A 15,091-nucleotide genomic window follows, 5' to 3' on the forward strand; every position below is an offset into this window, starting at 1 on the left:
GGGTGAGGTTTAGGGCCGCACTCCACGCAGCTTCCTGGTGTCACAGGTGTTCCCTGGCAGGGGGAAGTCCGCTAATTACCTCCCCTGTCCATGGCGAGGCACTAGATGCTACCTGCGTTTCCAGCCCAACCCCGCCTTTCCCCGGCTGCCCTCAAAGTGAGGGACTCTGGGAAGACCCACGAAGGGCTCCTAGGAGATCCCGGGTGCTGAAGACAGAAGACGGAACCTCCCCAAACTCAGAATTCCGGAACACGAATGACAGTGTGGGGGAGGTTCGGGGCCGCTCTCCACGCAGCTGCCTGGTGTCACAGGTGTTCCCTGGCAGGGGGAAGTCCGCTAATTACCTCCCTTGTCCATGGGGAGGCACTAGATGCTACCTGCTTTTCCAGCACAACCCCCTCCTTTCCCCGGCAGCCCGCAAAGTGAGGGACTCTGGGAAGACACTCGAAGGGCTCCTAGGAGATCCCGGGTGCAGCAGACAGAAGACGGAACCTCCCCACACTCAGAATTCCGGAACACGGCTGACTGTGTGGGGGAGGTTCGGGGCCGCACTCCACGCAGCTTCCTGGTGTCACAGGTGTTCCCTGGCAGGGGGAAGTCCGCTAATTACCTCCCATGTCCATGGGGAGGCACTAGATGCTACCTGCGTTTCCAGCCCAACCCCCGCCTTTCCCCGGCTGCCCTCACAGTGAGGGACTCTGGGAAGACACTCGAAGGGCTCCTAGGAGATCCCGGGTGCTGCAGACAGAAGACGGAACCTCCCCACACTCAGAATTCCGGAACACGGCTGACTGTTTGGGGGAGGTTCGGGGCCGCCCTCCACGCAGCTGCCTGGTGTCACAGGTGTTCCCTGGCAGGGGGAAGTCCGCTAATTACCTCCCCTGTCCATGGGGAGGCACATGATGCTACCTGCTTTTCCAGCCCAACCTCCGCCATTCCCCGGCAGTCCGCACAGGGAGGGACTGGGGGAAGACACTCGAAGGGCTCCTAGGTGAACCCGGGTGCTGCAGACAGAAGACGGAACCTCCCCACACTCAGAATTCCGGAACACGGATGACTGTGTGGGGGAGGTTCGGGGCCGCCCTCCACGCAGCTGCCTGGTGTCACAGGTGTTCCCTGGCAGGGGGAATTCCGCTAATTACCTCCCCTGTCCATGGGGAGGCACTAGATGCTACCTGCGTTTCCAGCCCAACCCCCGCCTTTCCCCGGCAGCCCGCACTGGGAGGGACTCGGGGAAGACACTCGAAGGGCTCCTAGGAGATCCCGGGTGCTGCAGACAGAAGACGGAACCTCCCCACACTCAGAATTCCGGAACACGGCTGACAGTGTGGGGGAGGTTCGGGGACACCCTTCACGCAGCTGCCTGGTGTCACAGGTGTTCCCTGGCAGGGAGAAGTCCGCTAAATACCTCCCCTGTCCATGGGGAGGCACTAGATGCTACCTGCTTTTCCAGCACAACCCCCTCCTTTCCCCGGCAGCCCGCAAAGGGAGGGACTCTGGGAAGACACTCGAAGGGCTCCTAGGAGATCCCGGGTGCTGCAGACAGAAGACGGAACCTCCCCACACTCAGAATTCCGGAACACGGGTGACTGTGTGGGTGAGGTTTAGGGCCGCACTCCACGCAGCTTCCTGGTGTCACAGGTGTTCCCTGGCAGGGGGAAGTCCGCTAATTACCTCCCCTGTCCATGGGGAGGCACTAGATGCTACCTGCGTTTCCAGCCCAACCCCCGCCTTTCCCCGGCTGCCCTCACAGTGAGGGACTCTGGGAAGACACTCGAAGGGCTCCTAGGAGATCCCGGGTGCTGCAGACAGAAGACGGAACCTCCCCACACTCAGAATTCCGGAACACGGCTGACTGTGTGGGGGAGGTTCGGGGCCGCCCTCCACGCAGCTGCCTTGTGTCACAGGTGTTCCCTGGCAGGTGGAAGTCCGCTAATTACCTCCACTGTCCATGGGGAGGCACTAGATGCTACCTGCGTTTCCAGCCCAACCCCCTCCTTTCCTCGGCAGCCCGCACTGGGACGGACTGGGGGAAGACACTCGAAGGGCTCCTAGGAGATCCCGGGTGCTGCAGACAAAAGACGGATCCTTCCCACACTCAGAATCCCGGAACACGTCTGACTGTGTGGGTGAGGTTTAGGGCCGCCCTTCACGCAGCTGCCTGGTGTCACAGGTGTTCCCTGGCAGGGGGAAGTCCGCTAATTACCTCCCCTGTCCATGGGGAGGCACTAGATGCTACCTGCGTTTCCAGCACAACCCCCGCCTTTCCCCGGCAGCAAGCACTGGGAGGGACTCGGGGAAGACACTCGAAGGGCTAATAGGAGATCCCGGGTGCTGCAGACAGAAGACGGAACCTCCCCACACTCAGAATTCCGGAACACGGATGACTGTGTGGGGGAGGTTCGGGGCCGCCCTCCACGCAGCTGCCTGGTGTCACAGGTGTTCCCTGGCAGGGAGAAGTCCGCTAAATACCTCCCCTGTCCATGGGGAGGCACTAGATGCTACCTGCTTTTCCAGCACAACCCCCTCCTTTCCCCGGCAGCCCGCAAAGGGAGGGACTCTGGGAAGACACTCGAAGGGCTCCTAGGAGATCCCGGGTGCTGCAGACAGAAGACGGAACCTCCCCACACTCAGAATTCCGGAACACGGGTGACTGTGTGGGTGAGGTTAAGGGCCGCCCTCCACGCAGCTGCCTGGTGTCACAGGTGTTCCCTGGCAGGGGGAAGTCCGCTAATTACCTCCCCTGTCCATGGGGAGGCACAAGATGCTACCTGCTTTTCCAGCCCAACCCCCGCATTTCCCCGGCAGCCCGCACTGGGAGGGTCTCGGGGAAGACACTCGAAGGGCTCCTAGGAGATCCCGGGTGCGGCAGACAGAAGACGGAACCTCCCCACACTCAGAATTCCGGAACACGGCTGACTGTGTGGGGGAGGTTCGGGGCCGCCCTCCACGCAGCTGCCTGGTGTCACAGGTGTTCCCTGGCAGGGAGAAGTCCGCTAATTACCTCCCCTGTCCATGGGGAGGCACTAGATGCTACCTGCGTTTCCAGCCCAACCCCCTCCTTTCCTCGGCAGCCCGCAAAGGGAGGGACTCTGGGAAGACACTCGAAGGGCTCCTAGGAGATCCCGGGTGCTGCAGACAGAAGACGGATCATCCCCACACTCAGAATCCCGGAACACGTCTGACTGTGTGGGTGAGGTTTAGGGCCGCCCTCCACGCAGCTGCCTAGTGTCACAGGTGTTCCCTGGCAGGGAGAAGACCGCTAATTACCTCCCCTGTCCATGGGGAGGCACAAGATGCTACCTGCTTTTCCAGCCCAACCCCCGCATTTCCCCGGCAGCCCGCACTGGGAGGGTCTCGGTGAAGACACTCGAAGTGCTCCTAGGAGATCCCGGGTGCTGCAGACAGAAGACGGAACCTCCCCACACTCAGAATTCCGGAACACGGCTGACTGTGTGGGGGAGGTTCGGGGCCGCACTCCACGCAGCTTCCTGGTGTCACAGGTGTTCCCTGGCAGGGGGAAGTCCGCTAATTACCTCCCCTGTTCATGGGGAGGCACTAGATGCTACCTGCGTTTCCAGCCCAACCCCCGAATTTCCCCGGCTGCCCTCACAGTGACGGACTCTGGGAAGACACTCGAAGGGCTCCTAGGAGATCCCGGGTGGTGCAGACAGAAGACGGAACCTCCCCACACTCAGAATTCCGGAACACTGCTGACTGTGTGGGGGAGGTTCGGGGCCGCCCTCCACGCAGCTGCCTGGTGTCACAGGTGTTCCCTGGCAGGGGGAAGTCCGCTAATTACCTACCTTGTCCATGGGGAGGCACATGATGCTACCTGCTTTTCCAGCCCAACCTCCGCCATTCCCCGGCAGCCCGAACAGGGAGGGACTCTGGGAAGACACTCGAAGGGCTCCTAGGAGATCCCGGGTGCTGCAGACAGAAGACGGAACCTCCCCACACTCAGAATTCCGGAACACGGGTGACAGTGTGGGTGAGGTTTAGGGCCGCACTCCACGCAGCTTCCTGGTATCACAGGTGTTCCCTGGCAGGGAGAAGTCCGCTAATTACCTCCCCTGTCCATGGGGAGGCACTAGATACTACCTGCGTTTCCAGCCAAACCCCCTCCTTTCCTCGGCAGCCCGCACTGGGACGGACTGGGGGAAGACACTCGAAGGGCTCCTAGGAGATCCCGGGTGCTGCAGACAGAAGACGGAACCTCCCCACACTCAGAATTCCGGAACACGGCTGACTGTGTGGGGGAGGTTCGGGGCCGCCCTCCACGCAGCTGCCTGGTGTCACAGGTGTTCCCTGGCAGGGGGAAGTCCGCTAATTACCTCCCCTGTCCATGGGGAGGCACTAGATACTACCTGCGTTTCCAGCCAAACCCCCTCCTTTCCTCGGCAGCCCGCACTGGGACGGACTGGGGGAAGACACTCGAAGGGCTCCTAGGAGATCCCGGGTGCTGCAGACAGAAGACGGAACCTCCCCACACTCAGAATTCCGGAACACGGGTGACAGTGTGGGTGAGGTTTAGGGCCGCACTCCACGCAGCTTCCTGGTATCACAGGTGTTCCCTGGCAGGGAGAAGTCCGCTAATTACCTCCCCTGTCCATGGGGCGGCACTAGATGCTACCTGCTTTTCCAGCACAACCCCCTCCTTTCCCCGGCAGCCCGCACTGGGAGGGACTCTGGGAAGACACTCGAAGGGCTCCTAGGAGATCCCGGGTGCTGCAGACAGAAGACGGAACCTCCCCACACTCAGAATTCCGGAACACGGGTGAATGTGTGGGTGAGGTTTAGGGCCGCACTCCACGCAGCTGCCTGGTGTCACAGGTGTTCCCTGGCAGGGGGAAGTCCGCTAATTACCTCCCCTGTCCATGGGGAGGCACTAGATGCTACCTGCTTTTCCAGCCCAACCCCCGCCTTTCCCCGGCTGCCCTCACAGTGAGGGACTCTGGGAAGACCCTCGAAGGGCTCCTAGGAGATCCCGGGTGCTGAAGACAGAAGACGGAACCTCCCCACACTCAGAATTCCGGAACACGGATGACTGTGTGGGGGAGGTTCGGGGCCGCTCTCCACGCAGCTGCCTGGTGTCACAGGTGTTCCCTGGCAGGGGGAAGTCCGCTAATTACCTCCCTTTTCCATGGGGAGGCACATGATGCTACCTGCGTTTCCAGCCCAACCTCCGCCATTCCCCGGCAGCCCGCACAGGGAGGGACTGGGGGAAGACACTCGAAGGGCTCCTAGGTGAACCCGGGTGCTGCAGACATAAGACGGAACCTCCCCACACTCAGAATTCCGGAACACGGATGACTGTGTGGGGGAGGTTCGGTGCCGCCCTCCACGCAGCTGCCTTGTGTCACAGGTGTTCCCTGGCAGGTGGAAGTCCGCTAATTACCTCCCCTGTCCATGGGGAGGCACTAGATGCTACCTGCGTTTCCAGCCCAACCCCCTCCTTTCCTCGGCAGCCCGCACTGGGACCGACTGGGGGAAGACACTCGAAGGGCTCCTAGGAGATCCCGGGTGCTGCAGACAAAAGACGGATCCTCCCCACACTCAGAATCCCGGAACACGTCTGACTGTGTGGGTGAGGTTTAGGGCCGCCCTCCACGCAGCTGCCTGGTGTCACATGTGTTCCCTGGCAGGGGGAAGTCCGCTAATTACCTCCCCTGTCCATGGGGAGGCACTAGATGCTACCTGCGTTTCCAGCCCAACCCCCGCCTTTCCCCGGCTGCCCTCACAGTGAGGGACTCTGGGAAGACACTCGAAGGGCTCCTAGGAGATCCCGGGTGCTGCAGACAGAAGACGGAACCTCCCCACACTCAGAATTCCGGAACACGGCTGACTGTGTGGGGGAGGTTCGGGGCCGCCCTCCACGCAGCTGCCTGGTGTCACAGGTGTTCCCTGGCAGGGGGAAGTCCGCTAATTACCTCCCTTGTCCATGGGGAGGCACATGATGTTACCTGCTTTTCCAGCCCAACCTCCGCCATTCCCCGGCAGCCCGCACAGGGAGGGACTCTGGGAAGACACTCGAAGGGCTCCTAGGAGATCCCGGGTGCTGCAGACAGAAGACGGAACCTCCCCACACTCAGAATTCCGGAACACGGCTGACTGTGTGGGGGAGGTTCGGGGCCGCCCTCCACTCAGCTGCCTGGTGACACAGGTGTTCCCTGGCAGGGGGAAGTCCGCTAATTACCTCCCCTGTCCATGGGGAGGCACTAGATGCTACCTGCGTTTCCAGCCAAACCCCCTCCTTTCCTCGGCAGCCCGCACTGGGACGGACTGGGGGAAGACACTCGAAGGGCTCCTAGGAGATCCCGGGTGCTGCAGACAGAAGACGGAACCTCCCCACACTCAGAATTCCGGAACACGGTTGACAGTGTGGGTGAGGTTTAGGGCCGCACTCCACGCAGCTTCCTGGTGTCACAGGTGTTCCCTGGCAGGGAGAAGTCCGCTAATTACCTCCCCTGTCCATGGGGCGGCACTAGATGCTACCTGCTTTTCCAGCACAACCCCCTCCTTTCCCCGGCAGCCCGCACTGGGAGGGACTCTGGGAAGACACTCGAAGGGCTCCTAGGAGATCCCGGGTGCTGCAGACAGAAGACGGAACCTCCCCACACTCAGTATTCCGGAACACGGCTGACTGTGTGGGGGAGGTTCGGGGCCGCCCTCCACGCAGCTGCCTGGTGTCACAGGTGTTCCCTGGCAGGGAGAAGTCCGCTAATTACCTCCCCTGTCCATGGGGAGGCACTAGATGCTACCTGCTTTTCCAGCACAACCCCCTCATTTCCCCGGCAGCCCGCAAAGTGAGGGACTCTGGGAAGACACTCGAAGGGCTCCAAGGAGATCCCGGGTGCTGCAGACAGAAGACGGAACCTCCCCACAATCAGAATTCCAGAACACGGCTGACTGGGTGGGGGAGGTTCGGGGCCGCCCTCCACGCAGCTGCCTGGTGTCACAGGTGTTCCCTGGCAGGGAGAAGTCCGCTAATTACCTCCCCTGTCCATGGGGAGGCACTAGATGCTACCTGCGTTTCCAGCCCAACCCCCTCCTTTCCTCGGCAGCCCGCACTGGGACGGACTGGGGGAAGACACTCGAAGGGCTCCTAGGAGATCCCGGGTGCTGCAGACAGAAGACGGATCATCCCCACACTCAGAATCCCGGAACACGTCTGACTGTGTGGGTGAGGTTTAGGGCCGCCCTCCACGCAGCTGCCTGGTGTCACAGGTGTTCCCTGGCAGGGAGAAGTCCGCTAATTACCTCCCCTGTCCATGGGGAGGCACAAGATGCTACCTGCTTTTCCAGCCCAACCCCCGCATTTCCCCGGCAGCCCGCACTGGGAGGGTCTCGGGGAAGACACTCGAAGGGCTCCTAGGAGATCCCGGGTGCTGCAGACAGAAGACGGAACCTCCCCACACTCAGAATTCCGGAACACGGCTGACTGTGTGGGGGAGGTTCGGGGCCGCACACCACGCAGCTTCCTGGTGTCACAGGTGTTCCCTGGCAGGGGGAAGTCCGCTAATTACCTCCCCTGTCCATGGGGAGGCACTAGATGCTACCTGCGTTTCCAGCCCAACCCCCGCATTTCCCCGGCTGCCCTCACAGTGAGGGACTCTGGGAAGACACTCGAAGGGCTCCTAGGAGATCCCGGGTGCTGCAGACAGAAGACGGAACCTCCCCACACTCAGAATTCCGGAACATGGCTGACTGTGTGGGGGAGGTTCGGGGCCACCCTTCACGCAGCTGCCTGGTGTCACAGGTGTTCCCTGGCAGGGAGAAGTCCGCTAAATACCTCCCCTGTCCATGGGGAGGCACTAGATGCTACCTGCTTTTCCAGCACAACCCCCTCCTTTCCCCGGCAGCCCGCAAAGGGAGGGACTCTGGGAAGACACTCGAAGGGCTCCTAGGAGATCCCGGGTGCTGCAGACAGAAGACGGAACCTCCCCACACTCAGAATTCCGGAACACGGGTGACTGTGTGGGTGAGGTTTAGGGCCGCACTCCACGCAGCTGCCTGGTGTCACAGGTGTTCCCTGGCAGGGGGAAGTCCGCTAGTTACCTCCCCTGTCCATGGGGAGGCACTAGATGCTACCTGCTTTTCCAGCCCAACCCCCGCCTTTCCCCGGCTGCCCTCACAGTGAGGGACTCTGGGAAGACCCTCGAAGGGCTCCTAGGAGATCCCGGGTGCTGAAGACAGAAGACGGAACCTCCCCACACTCAGAATTCCGGAACACGGATGACTGTGTGGGGGAGGTTCGGGGCCGCTCTCCACGCAGCTGCCTGGTGTCACAGGTGTTCCCTGGCAGGGGGAAGTCCGCTAATTACCTCCCTTGTCCATGGGGAGGCACATGATGCTACCTGCGTTTCCAGCCCAACCTCCGCCATTCCCCGGCAGCCCGCACAGGGAGGGACTGGGGGAAGACACTCGAAGGGCTCCTAGGTGAACCCGGGTGCTGCAGACATAAGACGGAACCTCCCCACACTCAGAATTCCGGAACACGGATGACTGTGTGGGGGAGGTTCGGTGCCGCCCTCCACGCAGCTGCCTTGTGTCACAGGTGTTCCCTGGCAGGTGGAAGTCCGCTAATTACCTCCCCTGTCCATGGGGAGGCACTAGATGCTACCTGCGTTTCCAGCCCAACCCCCTCCTTTCCTCGGCAGCCCGCAATGGGACCGACTGGGGGAAGACACTCGAAGGGCTCCTAGGAGATCCCGGGTGCTGCAGACAAAAGACGGATCCTCCCCACACTCAGAATCCCGGAACACGTCTGACTGTGTGGGGGAGGTTCGGGGCCGCCCTCCACGCAGCTGCCTGGTGTCACAGGTGTTCCCTGGCAGGGAGAAGTCCGCTAATTACCTCCCCTGTCCATGGGGAGGCACTAGATGCTACCTGCGTTTCCAGACCAACCCCCTCCTTTCCTCGGCAGCCCGCACTGGGACGGAATGGGGGAAGACACTCGAAGGGCTCCTAGGTGATCCCGGGTGCTGCAGACAAAAGACGGATCATCCCCACACTCAGAATCCCGGAACACGTCTGACTGTGTGGGTGAGGTTTAGGGCCGCCCTCCACGCAGCTGCCTGGTGTCACAGGTGTTCCCTGGCAGGGAGAAGTCCGCTAATTACCTCCCCTGTCCATGGGGAGGCACAAGATGCTACCTGCTTTTCCAGCCCAACCCCCGCATTTCCCCGGCAGCCCGCACTGGGAGGGTCTCGGGGAAGACACTCGAAGGGCTCCTAGGAGATCCCGGGTGCTGCAGACAGAAGACGGAACCTCCCCACACTCAGAATTCCGGAACACGGCTGACTGTGTGGGGGAGGTTCGGGGCCGCCCTCCACGCAGCTGCCTGGTGTCACAGGTGTTCCCTGGCAGGGAGAAGTCCGCTAATTACCTCCCCTGTCCATGGGGAGGAACTAGATGCTACCTGCTTTTCCAGCACAACCCCCTCCTTTCCCCGGCAGCCCGCAAAGGGAGGGACTCTGGGAAGACACTCGAAGGGCTCCAAGGAGATCCCGGGTGCTGCAGACAGAAGACGGAACCTCCCCACAATCAGAATTCCAGAACACGGCTGACTGTGTGGCGGAGGTTCGGGGCCGCCCTCCACGCAGCTGCCTGGTGTCACAGGTGTTCCCTGGCAGGGAGAAGTCCGCTAATTACCTCCCCTGTCCATGGGGAGACACTAGATGCTACCTGCGTTTCCAGCCCAACCCCCTCCTTTCCTCGGCATCCCGCACTGGGACGGACTGGGGGAAGACACTCGAAGGGCTCCTAGGAGATCCCGGGTGCTGCAGACAGAAGACGGAACCTCCCCACACTCAGAATTCCGGAACAAGGGTGACAGTGTGGGTGAGGTTTAGGGCCGCACTCCACGCAGCTTCCTGGTGTCACAGGTGTTCCCTGGCAGGGAGAAGTCCGCTAATTACCTCCCCTGTCCATGGGGCGGCACTAGATGCTACCTGCTTTTCCAGCAAAACCCCCTCCTTTCCCCGGCAGCCCGCACTGGGAGGGACTCTGGGAAGACACTCGAAGGGCTCCTAGGAGATCCCGGGTGCTGCAGACAGAAGACGGAACCTCCCCACAATCAGAATTCCAGAACACGGCTGACTGTGTGGGGGAGGTTCGGGGCCGCCCTCCACGCAGCTGCCTGGTGTCACAGGTGTTCCCTGGCAGGGAGAAGTCCGCTAATTACCTCCCATGTCCATGGGGAGGCACTAGATGCTACCTGCGTTTCCAGCCCAACCCCCTCCTTTCCTCGGCAGCCCGCAAAGTGAGGGACTCTGGGAAGAAACTCGAAGGGCTCCTAGGAGATCCCGGGTGCTGCAGACAGAAGACGGAACCTCCCCACACTCAGAATTCCGGAACACGGCTGACTGTGTGGGGGAGGTTCGGGGCCGCCCTCCACGCAGCTGCCTGGTGTCACAGGTGTTCCCTGGCAGGGAGAAGTCCGCTAATTACCTCCACTGTCCATGGGGAGGCACTAGATGCTACCTGCTTTTCCAGCACAACCCCCTCCTTTCCCCGGCAGCACGCAAAGGGAGGGACTCTGGGAAGACACTCGAAGGGCTCCAAGGAGATCCCGGGTGCTGCAGACAGAAGACGGAACCTCCCCACAATCAGAATTCCAGAACACGGCTGACTGTGTGGGGGAGGTTCGGGGCCGCCCTCCACGCAGCTGCCTGGTGTCACAGGTGTTCCCTGGCAGGGAGAAGTCCGCTAATTACCTCCCCTGTCCATGGGGAGGCACTAGATGCTACCTGCGTTTCCAGCCAAACCCCCTCCTTTCCTCGGCAGCCCGCACTGGGACGGACTGGGGGAAGACACTCGAAGGGCTCCTAGGAGATCCCGGGTGCTGCAGACAGAAGACGGAACCTCCCCACACTCAGAATTCCGGAACACGGCTGACTGTGTGGGGGAGGTTCGGGGCCGCCCTCCACGCAGCTGCCTGGTGTCACAGGTGTTCCCTGGCAGGGAGAAGTCCGCTAATTACCTCCCCTGTCCATGGGGAGGCACTAGATGCTACCTGCTTTTCCAGCACAACCCCCTCCTTTCCCAGGCAGCCCGCAAAGGGAGGGACTCTGGGAAGACACTCGAAGGGCTCCAAGGAGATCCCGGGTGCTGCAGACAGAAGACGGAACCTCCCCACAATCAGAATTCCAGAACACGGCTGACTGTGTGGGGGAGGTTCGGGGCCGCCCTCCACGCAGCTGCCTGGTGTCACAGGTGTTCCCTGGCAGGGAGAAGTCCGCTAATTACCTCCCCTGTCCATGGGGAGGCACTAGATGCTACCTGCGTTTCCAGTCAAACCCCCTCCTATCCTCGGCAGCCCGCACTGGGACGGACTGGGGGAAGACACTCGAAGGGCTCCTAGGAGATCCCGGGTGCTGCAGACAGAAGACGGAACCTCCCCACAATCAGAATTCCAGAACACGGCTGACTGTGTGGGGGAGGTTCGGGGCCGCCCTCCACGCAGCTGCCTGGTGTCACAGGAGTTCCCTGGCAGGGAGAAGTCCGCTAATTACCTCCCCTGTCCATGGGGAGGCACTAGATGCTACCTGCGTTTCCAGCCAAACCCCCTCCTATCCTCGGCAGCCCGCACTGGGACGGACTGGGGGAAGACACTCGAAGGGCTCCTAGGAGATCCCGGGTGCTGCAGACAGAAGACGGAACCTCCCCACACTCAGAATTCCGGAACACGGGTGACTGTGTGGGTGAGGTTTAGGGCCGCACTCCACGCAGCTTCCTGGTGTCACAGGTGTTCCCTGGCAGGGGGAAGTCCGCTAATTACCTCCCCTGTCCATGGGGAGGCACTAGATGCTACCTGCGTTTCCAGCCCAACCCCCGCCTTTCCCCGGCTGCCCTCACAGTGAGGGACTCTGGGAAGACACTCGAAGGGCTCCTAGGAGATCCCGGGTGCTGCAGACAGAAGACGGAACCTCCCCACACTCAGAATTCCGGAACACGGCTGACTGTGTGGGGGAGGTTCGGGGCCGCCCTCCACGCAGCTGCCTGGTGTCACAGGTGTTCCCTGGCAGGGGGAAGTCCGCTAATTACCTCCCCTGTCCATGGGGAGGCACTAGATGCTACCTGCTTTACCAGCCCAACCTCCGCCATTCCCCGGCAGCCCGCACAGGGAGGGACTGGGGGAAGACACTCGAAGGGCTCCAAGGTGAACCCGGGTGCTGCAGACAGAAGACGGAACCTCCCCACACTCAGAATTCCGGAACACGGATGACTGTGTGGGGGAGGTTCGGGGCCGCCCTCCACGCAGCTGCCTGGTGTCACAGGTGTTCCCTGGCAGGGGGAAGTCCGCTAATTACCTCCCCTGTCCATGGGGAGGCACTAGATGCTACCTGCGTTTCCAGCCCAACCCCCGCCTTTCCCCGGCAGCCCGCACTGGGAGGGACTCGGGGAAGACACTCGAAGGGCTCCTAGGAGATCCCGGGTGCTGCAGACAGAAGACGGAACCTCCCCACACTCAGAATTCCGGAACACGGCTGACTGTGTGGGGGAGGTTCGGGGCCACCCTTCACGCAGCTGCCTGGTGTCACAGGTGTTCCCTGGCAGGGAGAAGTCCGCTAAATACCTCCCCTGTCCATGGGGAGGCACTAGATGCTACCTGCTTTTCCAGCACAACCCCCTCCTTTCCCCGGCAGCCCGCAAAGGGAGGGACTCTGGGAAGACACTCGAAGGGCTCCTAGGAGATCCCGGGTGCTGCAGACAGAAGACGGAACCTCCCCACACTCAGAATTCCGGAACACGGGTGACTGTGTGGGTGAGGTTTAGGGCCGCACTCCACGCAGCTTCCTGGTGTCACAGGTGTTCCCTGGCAGGGGGAAGTCCGCTAATTACCTCCCCTGTCCATGGGGAGGCACTAGATGCTACCTGCGTTTCCAGCCCAACCCCCGCCTTTCCCCGGCTGCCCTCACAGTGAGGGACTCGGGGAAGAAACTCGAAGGGCTCCTAGGAGATCCCGGGTGATGCAGACAGAAGACGGAACCTCCCCACAATCAGAATTCCAGAACACGGCTGACTGTGTGGGGGAGGTTCGGGGCCGCCCTCCACGCAGCTGCCTGGTGTCACAGGTGTTCCCTGGCAGGGGGAAGTCCGCTAATTACCTCCCCTGTCCATGGGGAGGCACTAGATGCTACCTGCGTTTCCAGCCCAACCCCCGCCTTTCCCCGGCAGCCCGCACTTGGAGGGACTCGGGGAAGACACTCGAAGGGCTCCTAGGAGATCCCGGGTGCTGCAGACAGAAGACGGAACCTCCCCACACTCAGAATTCCGGAACACGGATGACTGTGTGGGGGAGGTTCGGGGCCGCACTCCACGCAGCTGTCTGGTGTCACAGGTGTTCCCTGGCAGGGAGAAGTCCGCTAATTACCTCCCCTGTCCATGGGGAGGCACTAGATGCTACCTGCTTTTCCAGCACAACCCCCTCCTTTCCCCGGCAGCCCGCAAAGATAGGGACTCTGGGAAGACACTCGAAGGGCTCCAAGGAGATCCCGGGTGCTGCAGACAGAAGACGGAACCTCCCCACACTCAGAATTCCAGAACACGGCTGACTGTGTTGGGGAGGTTCGGGGCCGCCCTCCACGCAGCTGCCTGGTGTCACAGGTGTTCCCTGGCAGGGGGAAGTCCGCTAATTACCTCCCCTGTCCATGGGGAGGCACTAGATGCTACCTGCGTTTCCAGCCAAACCCCCTCCTTTCCTCGGCAGCCCGCACTGGGACGGACTGGGGGAAGACACTCGAAGGGCTCCTAGGAGATCCCGGGTGCTGCAGACAGAAGACGGAACCTCCCCACACTCAGAATTCCGGAACACGGATGACAGTGTGGGGGAGGTTCGGTGCCGCCCTCCACGCAGCTGCCTTGTGTCACAGGTGTTCCCTGGTAGGTGGAAGTCCGCTAATTACCTCCCCTGTCCATGGGGAGGCACTAGATGCTACCTGCGTTTCCAGCCCAACCCCCTCCTTTCCTCGGCAGCCCGCACTGAGACCGACTGGGGGAAGACACTCGAAGGGCTCCTAGGAGATCCCGGGTGCTGCAGACAAAAGACGGATCCTCCCCACACTCAGAATCCCGGAACGCGTCTGACTGTGTGGGTGAGGTTTAGGGCCGCCCTCCACGCAGCTGCCTGGTGTCACAGGTGTTCCCTGGCATGGGGAAGACCGCTAATTACATCCCCTGTCCATGGGGAGGCACTAGATGCTACCTGCGTTTCCAGCACAACCCCCTCCTTTCCTCGGCAGCCCGCACTGGGACCGACTGGGGGAAGACACTCGAAGGGCTCCTAGGAGATCCCGGGTGCTGCAGACAAAAGACGGATCCTCCCCACACTCAGAATCCCGGAACGCGTCTGACTGTGTGGGTGAGGTTTAGGGCCGCCCTCCACGCAGCTGCCTGGTGTCACAGGTGTTCCCTGGCAGGGGGAAGTCCGCTAATTACCTCCCCTGTCCATGGGGAGGCACTAGATGCTACCTGCGTTTCCAGCACAACCCCCGCCTTTCCCCGGCAGCCCGCAAAGGGAGGGACTCTGGGAAGACACTCGAATGGCTCCTAGGAGATCCCGGGTGCTGCAGACAGAAGACGGAACCTCCCCACACTCAGAATTCCGGAACACGGGTGACTGTGTGGGTGAGGTTTAGGGCCGCACTCCACGCAGCTTCCTGGTGTCACAGGTGTTCCCTGGCAGGGGGAAGTCCGCTAATTACCTCCCCTGTCCATGGCGAGGCACTAGATGCTACCTGCGTTTCCAGCCCAACCCCCGCCTTTCCCCGGCTGCCCTCAAAGTGAGGGACTCTGGGAAGACCCACGAAGGGCTCCTAGGAGATCCCGGGTGCTGAAGACAGAAGACGGAACCTCCCCAAACTCAGAATTCCGGAACACGGATGACAGTGTGGGGGAGGTTCGGGGCCGCTCTCCACGCAGCTGCCTGGTGTCACAGGTGTTCCCTGGCAGGGGGAAGTCCGCTAATTACCTCCCTTGTCCATGGGGAGGCACTAGATGCTACCTGCTTTTCCAGCACAACCCCCTCCTTTCCCCGGCAGCCCGCAAAGTGAGGGACTCTGGGAAGACACTCGAAGGGCTCCTAGGA

Source organism: Camelus bactrianus, chromosome 32, assembly GCF_048773025.1.
Source record: "Camelus bactrianus isolate YW-2024 breed Bactrian camel chromosome 32, ASM4877302v1, whole genome shotgun sequence".
NCBI lineage: Eukaryota > Metazoa > Chordata > Mammalia > Artiodactyla > Camelidae > Camelus > Camelus bactrianus.